This window comes from Anguilla anguilla, chromosome 16, assembly GCF_013347855.1.
Source record: "Anguilla anguilla isolate fAngAng1 chromosome 16, fAngAng1.pri, whole genome shotgun sequence".
Lineage (NCBI taxonomy): Eukaryota > Metazoa > Chordata > Actinopteri > Anguilliformes > Anguillidae > Anguilla > Anguilla anguilla.
The window spans coordinates 26,916,401-26,929,682 of NC_049216.1; the positions used below are offsets into that span (position 1 = coordinate 26,916,401).

The following is a 13,282-nucleotide window of genomic DNA, read 5'->3' on the forward strand; positions in this document are numbered from 1 at the left end:
CATTCGCAAAGGTTAGTGTGCATGTTAGTGTGCATAGTGTGCAGCTACCCTCCGTCCTATTTTGTGGCCTACCGCCTTGAGAATCATGTTCTACTTTCTATGTAGCCTAATTAATTTTGTTTGCCAACATAAATAAGTAAACCAACCGAGAATATATTTTCTAAATTAAAGTGATCTAATATTTCCCAACCCATTACAATACGCTAACTCAACTTATTTCCGACTATCAGTCGAACCTACGTTTTGCAAAGTAAATTATCTAATAGATTTACCAGATTGGTTTTCAGTAGCCTATATACTATCACAATAAATTCCACGTATAGGCCTCGCTTGGCTTTCACAGAACAGCGTTTGCTACATAAAGCATCGTGTACACATCTTTATTTCTATAACGGAGGAAAGGAATCTTAATATCAAAACAATAAATTAAACACTTGACACATCTCCATATTGACATTATTTTAAAAAATAGTAGCTACATTGCTGTTTTAAGGTAGGCCTATCAGTGCATGACTACTTACACGTGATACTGCTAGGTAAGTTAGTTGAGAAGACCTCCCCAAGTTCACAACACACGCTTAATTCAGTTTATTTTTGTGTGCCTCTCTTGTCAACGATATTTGACCTAGATACAAAAATATCAAAGCAATGCTAATTTATCCTAATAAATAAGAGATCTGAATTGCTTTTGGGATAAAGTAACTGATTTTCTATAGGCATGGAAGGTAAAAGATACAAAAATGCAGAACAGCTACAACACTATAACTTGCTCATTAGTTACGTTAAACGCTGAAAAGGAAACGCATTATTCAGCCGGAAAAACGAAATCAACAGTTTTCGTCACATTCATCTGTTATTTTGCTACTTATTTAGAATATCATGCTACGTTGTTCAACCTACAGTCGAACCTATCCAAAATCACAGAACGTACTCCATTTCCTCTGCTCCGACAGTCTAATGGAGATACGCCACAAATCGTGAAACTGTGCCACTGGTTCCACCATATTAGCTCCGAAGGACTGTTGCTAATATGTTACAGGGGCACCTCTTCTCGATCCAGAATGGCGTCAGTTTCGTATGTGGACAAAATAGGAACCGCCTACATTTAACAGCCTATCATCTCCGGTGTTTCAACCGCCTCATTCCCTTTTCGTCAGCAGCGAAGTCGAAGTCAAAGGCCGCCTGGAGCCTGAGCAAGGAGTCGGTAGAGAGGATTAAGGAAACTGCGAAATTACATAACGATATTTCAGACAAGGCTTCCCTTTTAAGAACCTTCAGAAATTATGATTCGTTGCGTGTAAAGATCGGAGGGAATAATAATTTTGGGAACGCAACCAACTACGGGAATCTAGAAAGATTTTTCTTTCGATCTGAGGTTGCTTGCGTTAGCTGGCTGTTGGGGTTAGCAACGATATTATATTGGTGTATGAGATGTGTGCTGCTTTTGTCGGATGTTTCCGGACGTCAGTCTGTTGAGCAGCAAGGCCTCAAATGGGAGAACCATCTCTTGGACGGGAGTACCCAGAATAAACAAGTGGACGTCGTTCAGATTTCGTTGAAGGTAATGCACTTGTCTTATAAATAAACAAATCAATGGCAAATACTTCTCTCAACTTTTGTCGGCGACTGTTGTTGATAACAGGCCGGTCACTGCAGCCTGCGAGTGCAAACAGCTGAAAACCTGTCCGAATAGCTATCTCGCTAGCCTGTGTAACCAATGCTATTTATATTATTGATATCGATTTAGATTTAGTCAACTTGCTTGCTACAGTCAGCTTTTTAGATAAAGCGCCAGCTTGCAATAGCAACATAGTTAGCTGACTGGTTAGCTAAGCTTGCTAATGTTATTTAGCTGTTCAACGAAGATGAGAGTAACGTCAGTTAGCTACCTGCTAACCACTAGCTAGCTAAACTAAGTTATGGTTTCTAGCAAACGTATTGTGTGCTGGAGAAAGTTTAATTATAGTAATAAGCTAGCTAACTGCATCCCCTTCGCGAACGTCAATGTTACTTGCAAGTTGGCGAACGTCAATGTTACTTGCACAGTTGCAATGAACTGGTTAGTAGGCTAGCATACGTGAACTTTTGTTCATCAAAGGCTTTAAGCTATTATTATTATTATTATTATTATCATCATCTATATTTTTATTTCTGCGTAGCAGTCTAGCTAGCCAATGCAAGTTAACGTTATTTAGCAACAACCTGAAGTGAAGTCTGTCGCTTCCAAGCTGGCCATTTGAGCAAATTAGCGATAACCAAGTTATATTGTGAAGAAGGAAAATGATGGATGTAGCTAACTATTTTCCTGGCTAGCTAACGGTGTGACGTAGTGTTGCAGCCAACTGGCTTTGGACGCTGAGTCTCATAATAATATTTACTTTCTTGAGCATTTTCGTGCACAAACATATCATATTTCTTAATCATTAATTAAATTTGTACGAAAGGTATTGATTTAAATCCGTTTATAATCTTGGCTTTACAATTGAAGCACTGCGATTTCAAACAAACATTGTTTCTTTAAATTACGTTTTGAAATTGTTTGGTCTTGGTAAGAAGACCATTCACCAATGTCTAATGGCATCTCGAAGTACCAATCTGGTGACACTTTACATCGACCTGTTTAGAAGGGGTGCGCAAACATGTTAACTTAGTTCACAAATGTAGGAAAGTATTGGCAATACCCTTTATTAGATATGGCGTATGGTATTACACGTTTCGATTGGCCAAAAATGTGAGCTGCTTTCATTATCAGGGTAATTGGGAACAGAGACAAAAAGCCAAGAGCCAGACCTTAAAGCGAACTATGACTGTAAGTTGGAAGGATCAAGCCATGTTAATTCGGAGAAACATGCGAAGTTGATGCTATTAATGGTGCTGTAGCAATTTGGATAAAATTGAAGCATTATATTTTAATTGGACTTGCATTGAAATTCTTTGGAGAAGAGCAAATGATCTAGATGGACCCTCCACATTTTCTATTTCCTGCTATTATGCTTTTCTTGCCTTTCTGCCTTTGGGGCCATGCGTTCATTTTCTTAAGAAGCTTTGGAGCAAAGTTGTGGATTTGGAAATGATTGGAAAACATTGTCTGCAGCAGTCACATTTGATGGTTTAGTTGAGTGTTTTAGCCGAACCATATCAAATGTGCAGTTATCCAAACACAGGCATGGAGAGGCACAGTGATTACCCACCTAAGACTGTGTGTATGTGGCTCCTTGTTTACCTTTTGGCTTGTTTAGTTTTGGGTTTGTGGGAGCATAAGGTTGTGCAGACAGCGCTTTAAAATAATTTCAAATCTTCAGTTGTGTAGTTTTGAATGACCCTTAAGCAGCATGGCACCATTTCTAGTTCATATAGGTCAGTGTTGCCTGAATGGGTATGAAGTCGACCCAATCGCACCTTTTCAAAAATGGCAAACAGACAAGCAATAACACTTAACGCTCATTTTAAGAAGTCAACTGTAGATCAGTTGAATAACAGTTGACTTCATTGTGGTAGAGCTGGAACATCTTTCAGCATTCCACTCCGGAGCAAGTAACTGGGACAGGAAGTAATGTTCTGTCGGGGTCAGGGGTTAGGAGCTCTGTGATTGGAGGCTGCTTCTGGGAGACTCATTTCCTGTTGCAGACCTCAAATGCTTGAGGCCCTCCTGTGGGCTCTGACTTCTTCTGCTTCTGGACAATAAAGTGCAGCTGAAGAACGTCATACTAGGACTTCTGTCCAAGCCAGAATTCTCCCTTGATCACAGGCTTCATTTCAGGTCCAGGCTAGGTCATCACACCTCTGGGCCTCTCAACCATCCCCCCAACTCCAACCTGCTGTACTACGGGATGACCTGAAAACAGTGAGAGAAATGGAGCCACAGTTGGGAACAATGCGGGTCCTGCAGGGCATTTGTAGAAGCACCACAGCTCTGGAGCACGGCGTCCTCTTCAGAGCAGCCTCATGCTGCTGCTCCTGTTTTGCGCGAGGGCCCCTGATTGGCTGCAGCCCACCAGGGAAGACGCCCTGTCACGCCTCGGCGTCACGCTGCCCAGGCACAGTCTTGTTGTGTTTTCGTGTTTTTTCTCAATGCGCTCGCTGGAGAGGAGCACGTGTGAGGAGGTTCCGCCACATCCGCCCGCGTTCTGGCATCGCGCTGGGGTCAGTGTGCGGGTAGTGCCGTGATCCCGCTCGAGAAATTACCGCGAATTACCAGCACCCCGCCGGCTTCCTGCTCGCGGTACTCTCTCCTGCTGAGAGGCCCACGCGGACGCATCGCACTCGGGTGTGAATGCTTGTGCTAGTGTTCGTGAGGACAAACTCATACTGCAGAGAATTGAGTCTCCTCCAGATTATGTTGTAATAATACAGAAATGCTGTATTTTTCGGAAATGTGTGATTGCTTGATCATTTTTGAAGGGAGCAATCCAGACTGTCATTCAACGTCTTACTGGAGTTATTTTCAAACGCCAAATTAACAGGTCTATGAATGTTAGAAAATCATTTTCATTGCTAACCATTTTGAATATTTTTAACTACATCGCTACAAAATCCAAATTAATATTTTTATCTTTTTGGGATGCTTCATCATTTGATCGTTTGGTTTTGTTTTCTACCGTTAAACTGGATTTTGCATCGCCGTTAAGGTATATTTTTAAAAAGTGGGACAAGTCACCATATGCCTGTCCTTGTGCAATGTGTCTGCAGTCTCTTTTCAGGCCTCTCATTGTGTGCTTTTAAAGTAGTCACAGTTGCGAGCGTAGCTAATCTATCGGAGGGGGACGCTTGACAGATGTCCCTCAAAGGTCTGCAGTGGCACTCGTGTATCGAATAACGGAGGAGAAGCGAACACCGCGAGTAATGAAGACCAGGCCGGCGGGGGAAACAATTGGCGCAGTGTTAGGGAAGGTCACATGCTGTTTTAACCCTGAAAGCACATTCTAGAAATACTTGTGATGTGCATTACGGGCTAAAAATCATAATCAAATGGTTAATTCAGTTTACAACCAATATTCAGCCCCTTCACCAGAAAATCTGAATTCTTATGGGGGAAGCTCTTGTTTTATTTGGCGCAGGTACTATTAACATTTTTAAACTTTGAATGCTAGGACAGTTCGATTTCAGCTAAGCTTAAAATGATTAAGACGCCACTGTTACTGTCATGAATGCAATGCAAGCACACATACAATACTATAAATGGCCACAATGGCCATTTGACTTTGTAATGTCACAGTTATCACTGAGCACTGTGTATCACTGTATGCTCTATGCTTTATCTACGCTGTCAACATTTAAAGTATTTTATGGTGCCACATAAAAATGCCAAAAACTAAAATGCTACTTTACTTCCTGAGCTAATCAAATGGTGTGCATGTGAGAATATTCAAATATAACAATTCATTCATGTAAAAAATGTAAAAAATAAACATGAACGAAAAAAAAACTATTATTTGATATTCTCCATGTGTTCCCTATGTCGTAGACAATAGTTGGCAGGCTGTTTCCTGCTGAGTAGAATTTCGATAGGCTGTGTTCGTGTGCATGTGCATGCATGATAGACGGACCATGTGAGCTAATTGGTCCGTCATATATTATTTAGACAGATGTCAGTCAATGTCTAGATATGTTTTTTTTTTTGCTTTTTTTTTATTGGGCAGCACCACTGAACCGAGCTCAAAGTTACATGACAGTCGGTTATAAGTGAGGGCTGTTTTTTTGTTTTGAAGTATCTAATTCTTTTGCAAAGTATGATGTCCATTCCAGTAGCTACATCTGCGGTTCTTTCTGTGACTGCGTACCAGCGCGAAACGGGGAGATCATCACTTAACGAAGCCACGGATTGATACGTGCTCTGCTTCCTTTCATGTCTGATGAATTGAACCGTATGTGCCTCAGTGTTTTGCCCCCCCCCCGAATATGATGCCTGTGCGAGCAGGAAATGGCCCAGAGGGCAGCAGTTTATCTTGATATTTGAAAGCAGTTAGGAACGGCTAAAGTACGGCCCTGGCCCTGGCTATGGGAAGCAGGGACCCTCCCACTTGCAGGCCTCTTTGTGCCTGTCTATAAACAGGAATTGCTGCACTTGCTTTCCTTGCATTCTTTATTTCTTCTAGCCGTATAAATCTTTTATAGCCTGCGCCTCACACAATCTCTTTGGACAGACAAATGCCATTTAGACCCCTTTTAAATCCACCCCTCCCCCTCCCCTTTAAAAACAAAATGGCTACAGCTCCCCCTCATACCATGGGATTTTGAAGCCGAATTGGGGGTGGGGGGGGGGGGGGGGGGTGGCTTTTTATGGTCTAGTATTTCATCCCTTCCTGGTAATGACTTCTCTGTCCTCTGTTCTTTGGATAACATTTTTTTTTATAACTCTGGCACATCAAAGGAAAAGATTCTCTCTTGTGTTGTACCTTTTCTTTACCAGCGTACTTTAGCTGTGTTGCTTTGATGTCGTAGCTTTTTAAGTTGAACAATTCGCTATTAGCCCTGGATATCCGCAAACATGCGGCAGTCACCTCATCATGCCAGACCATGCTAATGCACCTGAAGCCCCCCCCCCCCCCCCCCCCCCCCCCATGTCCTTTCACTTAATTTGTACCACAGACTCAAATACACTGTGAATTATAGATGGTGACCTAATTCGGCTGCACCTGGACATATTCTTATTTTCAAACAGGTTTAAAGAATAGACATGTGTAACCATTATTTTTGTTACTGGCTGTATCGCCATTCCTATGGTGTAAAGTAATAAGAATTTATTAGTCTGTGTAATTTATCATGGCGGGGGGGACAATGAGATAACAAAATAATCTGTGTGAAGGGTATTGCTCAATTTATATTACAAAAAGGATGATGCTGTCATATCAGTATAAGTATGGCTGGCAAATTGGCTAAGCCTAGAAGTCATTTAATCTAACTGTGGGATGCATTCTGCTTCATGGTAGCTTTGCTAAATTGCTACAATATGCTACTTTCATTTGGAAATGTAAGCTTTGGTTTTTTACCAAAACTCAGAGCTGATTGGGAGGGTTTAGTGTTCTTCATTAAATCTTTTAGTTTATTAGTTGTGATATTGTTGCTTGGTATTAGGAACATAGCTGCTAATAATTGCTTGCGGGAGAAAATGAAAATGTTAAATATACTGTATTCCTGATCCTGACTATGAGAATGTCCAAATTTGTATTACTAGCCTTATATAGGCTATACTAGAGCTGGTAAAGTGCGCTGGTCTCTTGATGCTGACAGCTGCTGCAGGTTATCGCAAACAGGAAAGCGTTGCGTTAGGCCTGCCTGATAAGAAATAGGTGACTCTTCATCAAATTGTGACTCTTGTTGAGTCTTAATATTTTGTTAGAATTGTATGTAGGCCCACACACTCTTCATTTCCAACAGTGCATTTCTCATCGCTGCAGACTCTCTCTCTCTTGTAGCTTGCCACTCAGACGCACCCCCATCTGCCTCACAATGTAGCGAGCGCTCGCTCGAGTGAAAGCAAGGCCTCGCTCCTCCCGGAAAGTTCTTGTGGCTGCTAAGAGCTGAGGCTTCGGTTGCTTTGGTGACTGACAGCCTGTGAACACTGGCTGTGCAGAAACTGAGATGTGTGTGTGGGAAGCTGCAGATCTGACAGAGTACATGATCATAGAGAGCTGGGGGATTGAAAATGCCACAGATGACAGTTGCTGTTTTGATTGGCTGTTCGGAGAACCTGGTGATTTGCTGTCGATACATTTTGCTGAGCATTTTCCCGCTATCGATAACCCAGGACAGCGTGTGCTCCCGTAGTCTCTTTTGTAGTCTAGCCAGATGGCCAGTTCATTGTGGCCTGGTCCTGTATTTTTGGGCAAAATGCGCTGTGCATAGATGAAGCTCTTGCCACATAAATGAAGAGGTTTGTTTTATTTAGCATTCAGAGGGAAGAGCGTAGCTGTTTGAAAGGAGTGAGCTCTGCAGTCACTGTCTCCTGAATCTTAACGAGTTTCAGATGGAATCGGCAAGGTTTCCTCCTCAGCCATAGACGTTTGGCTGTGCTGCCTTGCTGCATGTTCTGTGTGAGTTCTGAGTGAGGTAAACCATGGCTTTCAGCTGAAATACACATAACACCGAAGGTCAACCAACTGCCACTGGGGCTGCATTCATTGGCCAGTGTTCTGATGGCAAGGCACAGACTCGCATGAGACTTGGTAATTATTTCCTTTTGCTTTCTCTCTTCCCTTACAAAGATGATCTCTCTCTCTGTGTCCCTCTCTCTATCTATCATTCTCCCTTTCTATGTCTCTCTCTATCTCTATCTGCTCTCCCTGTCTCTTTCTCTCTCTCCTCATTTCTCTCCCTCTCTCTGCCCCCCCCCCCCCCCCTCATGTGGATGAGGTGCGGGGGTGGGGGTTCATGGCCTGAGTGAATCACACTCATCTAGGCCCGTAACAGCAGTGTTCTATTGATGGGGCAGCTGGAGCCATTGAATCAGCCCATTTACATTGAAATGCAGGCACAGGAAGGGGGTGAGGGCAATGTGTGACTGAAAGGCATACCTAACCATAGAGGAGATACACCACTCGCCTGTGACACTGTTGTTCTCAGCTGCGAGGCTGCCATATCTTTTACACAAAGATTCTTGATTTAAAAAATAAAAAAAGTAAAATAAAAAGATATGTATTTTATCGCTGCAGATGTTTGAACTAGATTTGTGCTTTGATCTTTTGATACGTATCCTTATGTTTAAAGTTTAATTCGATTTTTCTTACAAAATATGCATGCATTTTATATTTTAAAAAGTTTTAAAACTTGTTTTTCAGCAAATCACTTAAACATTTATGAAGGCCTCGGCCGGCCGCGAAAACTTAAGTGACCTAAACACCAAAATGAAATGCACTTGCTTGCACTGCATGAAAAGCACGTATATGCAATAGCCCACAGACCACAGTTAGAAAACCGCTTAGAATATTGTTTATGTTGAGTTTTTTTCGACATGATTTTCTAAGCAGTTCATTCCCGGTATAGCTTTTAGCTTCTTTTGCATAACACGGTATCTGAAACTAGCACCCGACCAATTATGTAATTGCCGGGTAAACGGGACAGTTCGCCAGGCACATTGTCATGTAGAAGTCAAGCTGCTGGAAAACCCCCCGAGATATACGTGGAAGTTCACGCGGCTAAAGCAATCGCATGCATAGCTTCAGAGTACTACACTTCAACTTCCACGAATGCTCACGTTCACGCGGCTACTCTGATTGGACGTGTCTGCGATCTGCTTCGGCCGGCAGTAGTAGCGCCGGCTTGAGCGACGTGTAGCCACTGGAACTCTATGATACTAGCGTTAGCTAGTTTCTGTGAAAGCATAGCCAAAATTATGTAACGCCTCTCAACTGTCGAAAAAGATGCGGCGACACATCACTGGGATAAAAAAAAAAAAAAAAACCTGCCGAAAAAACAGGAAGGACAAATAGGCCTAATAATGTCGAAGAAGAGCGATGTTAAAAAAAGAAGTTTATTTTTTAAATTGAGAATCGAATGGATGGCATTCGAGGCTGTAGAGCAAGTCACGCTCCGTACTGACTGTCGTCTATATGCACCCAAACAGTCAGACCAATTCATTTGTAGCCGCCGCGGAAAAAAAAATATGTATGTGTATATATTTTTAGAAATGTGTGTATATATGTATACATTTATAATAAAAATATACATATATATTAAAATAGAGACAGTGAGAGACCACAAAGTTTCAAAGAAAAAAAACAGACACAATATGTTTAATTACAATTGTGTGTTCTTTTAATTGCATTGTGAAATATATTTTTCCTTAAAATGAAGATAAAATTGTTTTTACGAAGCATGCTTATGCAGTTCGGGGGAAAGAAATAGTGTCTGGTGAAATGTCCAAGCATCCGATAAATGTTTTTGTGCACAAAACACATTGACTGGTTCAGCATAGTTAGATTCAGACCCTGATATTGCATTGTAACTTCTCTACCAAGCACTTGTACTCATACATATACATGCATGCAGAGATGCTGAAGATTTTTCCATCAGGATTGTGTTATTTGTATCTACAGTCTATTATGAAAGAGGCCTTTTTCTGTAGTCTGGGATGCACAAATTAATTCATAACGAGGAACGCTTGCAGCCTGTTGCATCTGATGGACGGACACAATTCCGGAGATTAGGCCACATCGCCACAGTACAAGGTCCATAATGCTTTTCCAGTTCACTGGGGACTCCTGCGTAAACTGCGCCGTGCTGTGATTGGATGGTCGCATCAGCCATCTAATAGGGAGAATGCTCAGGTTTTTCACAGAACGCGTCCAGGTAATGAGCTGTTGAGTCAGAAACGCTGTTCGCCTCATCGCTCCGCAGCCTCCGTACTGATTTATTCCTCTACAGAGTGAAACCTGTAACGCTCCTCTCCGTGTTTCGAGCGAGCACACTTTCCATCACGGCCATTAGACGGCGGGTCTGCCAGCGTTTTCCGCGCGTTCGATTTCAGTAGTCGGCTCTTGCACGCATTCTTTCGCCTGTTTGTCTGGAAGCGTTTAATACCACTTATGTGAAATGGAAAGAACAACAACGTCTAGCCCTCGCTCTCTGCCAGCTCCACGCTGGCTGTGAGGCTGTAATGTTGCCATATGGCTGCAGTGTCCATCAAAGCGCCTTTGCATGCTAAGTGTTTTTTTTTTGCCCCTGTGAAAGCCCGTGGATGTTCTCCCCCCCCCCCCCCCCCCCGTCCGGGAGGCCGCTGTCTTTCACACGCTGGCTGTGTGCACTGCCTACCCTGCGGGGCCGCTCTCTTTCACACGCTCGCCCTGTGCGCAGCGCACCCCGCGGGCGAGCGAGCCGTGCAGCTCGGCGGCTGTGACAGAGAGCGCAGCGCGTAGCCGCCAGCTCTTCCTGGCCTCGCCGTCGCCGGGGAACAGGGCCCCGGAAGACCGGGCTGAATGCAGGGAGCGGTGTTTACACTGGGAGAGGCAGATCTTTATCAGCATTGTGTGAGTGTGTGTGCATGTGCATGTGCATGTGCATGTGTGTGGGTGTGTGTGCGTGCGTGCGTGCGTGCGTGCGTGGGTGTGTGTGCGTGTGTGTGTGCATGTGCACACATCTGGACACCGCTGTTATGGCACCACAGCCAAGTGTTACATCCCACAGAGCGGAGTGCGTTTAAAGCCTGTTTGTCTCCCACTTGGCTGTGTCTTTCATTGAAGCGGAGCAGCTCTCGTGTGTGTGTGTGTGTGTGTGTGTGTGTGTGTGCGCGCTGTACGGGACGTTTGATCACTTGCTGGTGTATGTAGGCTCAGATCTATCTTTATGGGCTCCACTCCTGCTGCAGGTGAAGTGCCAAGAGGTGATAAATTCCTCCAGAAGGACAAGTAAATCCATTGTTTCAGGAGGTCAGAGGTCAGGCGAGCCACCTCTGTCTTACCGAGCGGTGTTTTAACCTTTAGTTTACCTATTGCAAATCACGTTAAATATTTCAGTTGCGGGGCAGAGCTGAAGTCTGTTCAAAGAAATCCCTGTTGCATTATGGATGCTTTACTCAATGAATAATGAAATTGTGTGTACCATCATTATTTTTGGAGCAAGAGAAACAGCAGAAGCTGAATAGCTGTTCACCTGGAGCTGGAATGGAGTGATAGTTTGAATAAGGGGATAGTGTCAGCCCTGCCCACACGCTCTGTACCCCACGGTGTCACAAGTGACCGTGTTAAGCCACCCCATTGGCTGCTGTACTGAACACCCTTTGCAGCGCTAATTTGGTGAATTTGAGTCCTCTTTATGGCATACGGGTGAAAACGGCGAGTTGTATCTATAATAGAGAACTCGGTCAATCAGCTTGTGAGTGACTCCGACTTGGAAAAGTCTGGTTGGCTGAAATACTGTCTTTGTAAAGAGCGTTCTGTCTGCTGTGTAATGCAGTGTAGGTTACTGCACAGTGAGATTAAATTTGTTCTTAATTTTTCACAGGATATGATCAGTTTAATTATATAATCCATTATTTAAATGTATGCACTTTTAGCTATGACGTAGGCTATGTTCAATTTAATTGAATTCTGGCAGACTGGCATGCTTTTATGTAAGTATATCTGTGCTAAAATTCAAACGAAAATGTAAATTGGAAATTACATTTCGTTTTTACTTGATGTGCACAAAACCCATGACATAATTCAAATGCAAAAGCCCACTTTGTGTTTTCAAGTTAATGTACGCACTTTATCAGACAATTTTGAAATATAAATGCAAAGTCCATTTCATGTTCAATTTTTCTCACCCTGTCCAACACAACCCTGTCATAATTTAAATGAAAATGAAAAACCACATTTGAAATGGAAGTTTCCTGTTGTAATCATTGTATCTGTGACAGAGGTGAAATGATAATTCAGTTGGCCATTTATCTTTTCATTTCCATGTTTTTGTGGCACAAGGTTGACATGGATCGAATGCAATGGCATTGCTTCCTTTTGTGTTATCATTTTTGTTTGGTTACGCAACAACCCAGCCAAAATTCAAATTGAAAATGCCGTCTATCCTTTGCATTTTCACCTTCAGAGTAGACAGACCTGTGAGTCAAAGGAGGGGGGTGTCACAGAGGCTGTTTAAACCCAACTAAGAAGTCCCCTTACACACACACACACACACGGTGCTGTGTAAAGATTTCGGACGTGTGGCAGGAGCAGGCTAGCTAGCGTCTTTTATTAGCCTAGTTCTCGGAGTGTAGGAATGGATCGCTGAAGTGTAGCTATAGGAACCAAACGGGAAAGGGGGTAAACAACGTGACGCCAAGCCATGTGGCCTGACGCTAAGTAGCTAAACAACTGGTATTTTCCTTCTTTCGTTAATCTGGTGTGGTAACTAGTGCTTATACGCTACGCTGCGTGTCCGCAGATATGTCCCCAGCAAAACTTATGAGTGATTGTATCACCAAAACCCAGTGACCACAAGCCCTAATCGGAATCTAGACGTCTACAGGGGTGAAATACTAACTTGAGTGATGTTTTTACATAGACGGTGTAGGTTAGCTATGGTTAGCTCCAGTTTAGGTCAGGTTTTACCCGGCTAAAGCCTGGCTATTTCCTATTCGGCTAGAAAACTTCTCAACCAAATCTAGCCAGGTTTTCGCTGAAAGCTTTGATGGTATCACATTTTCATTTTCATTTAAATTGTGGCTGGGTTGTGTCATAGAGGGTGAGAAATTGAATATGAATTTGACTTTGTATTTAAATTTTAAAATAGTCCGATAAAGTACGTACATTAACTTGAAAATAAAAACACAGTGGGCTTTTCCATTTTCATTTGAATTAGGCTATGTCAT

General features: G+C 42.9%; 1 protein-coding gene across 2 annotated transcripts in view; it reads left to right on the forward strand.

Moving 5' to 3' along the window:
* Nucleotides 1-1,138: 1,138 nt before the first annotated feature.
* The window catches only part of LOC118215695 (ankyrin repeat domain-containing protein 11-like), a 111,551-nt gene continuing 99,407 nt past the window's right edge, over nt 1,139-13,282 (forward strand). For both annotated transcript variants that reach the window (XM_035396647.1, XM_035396646.1), the window contains exon 1: nt 1,139-1,561. The gene's annotated coding sequence lies outside the window, so the exon portion shown is untranslated. The remainder of the gene's footprint in view (nt 1,562-13,282) is intronic.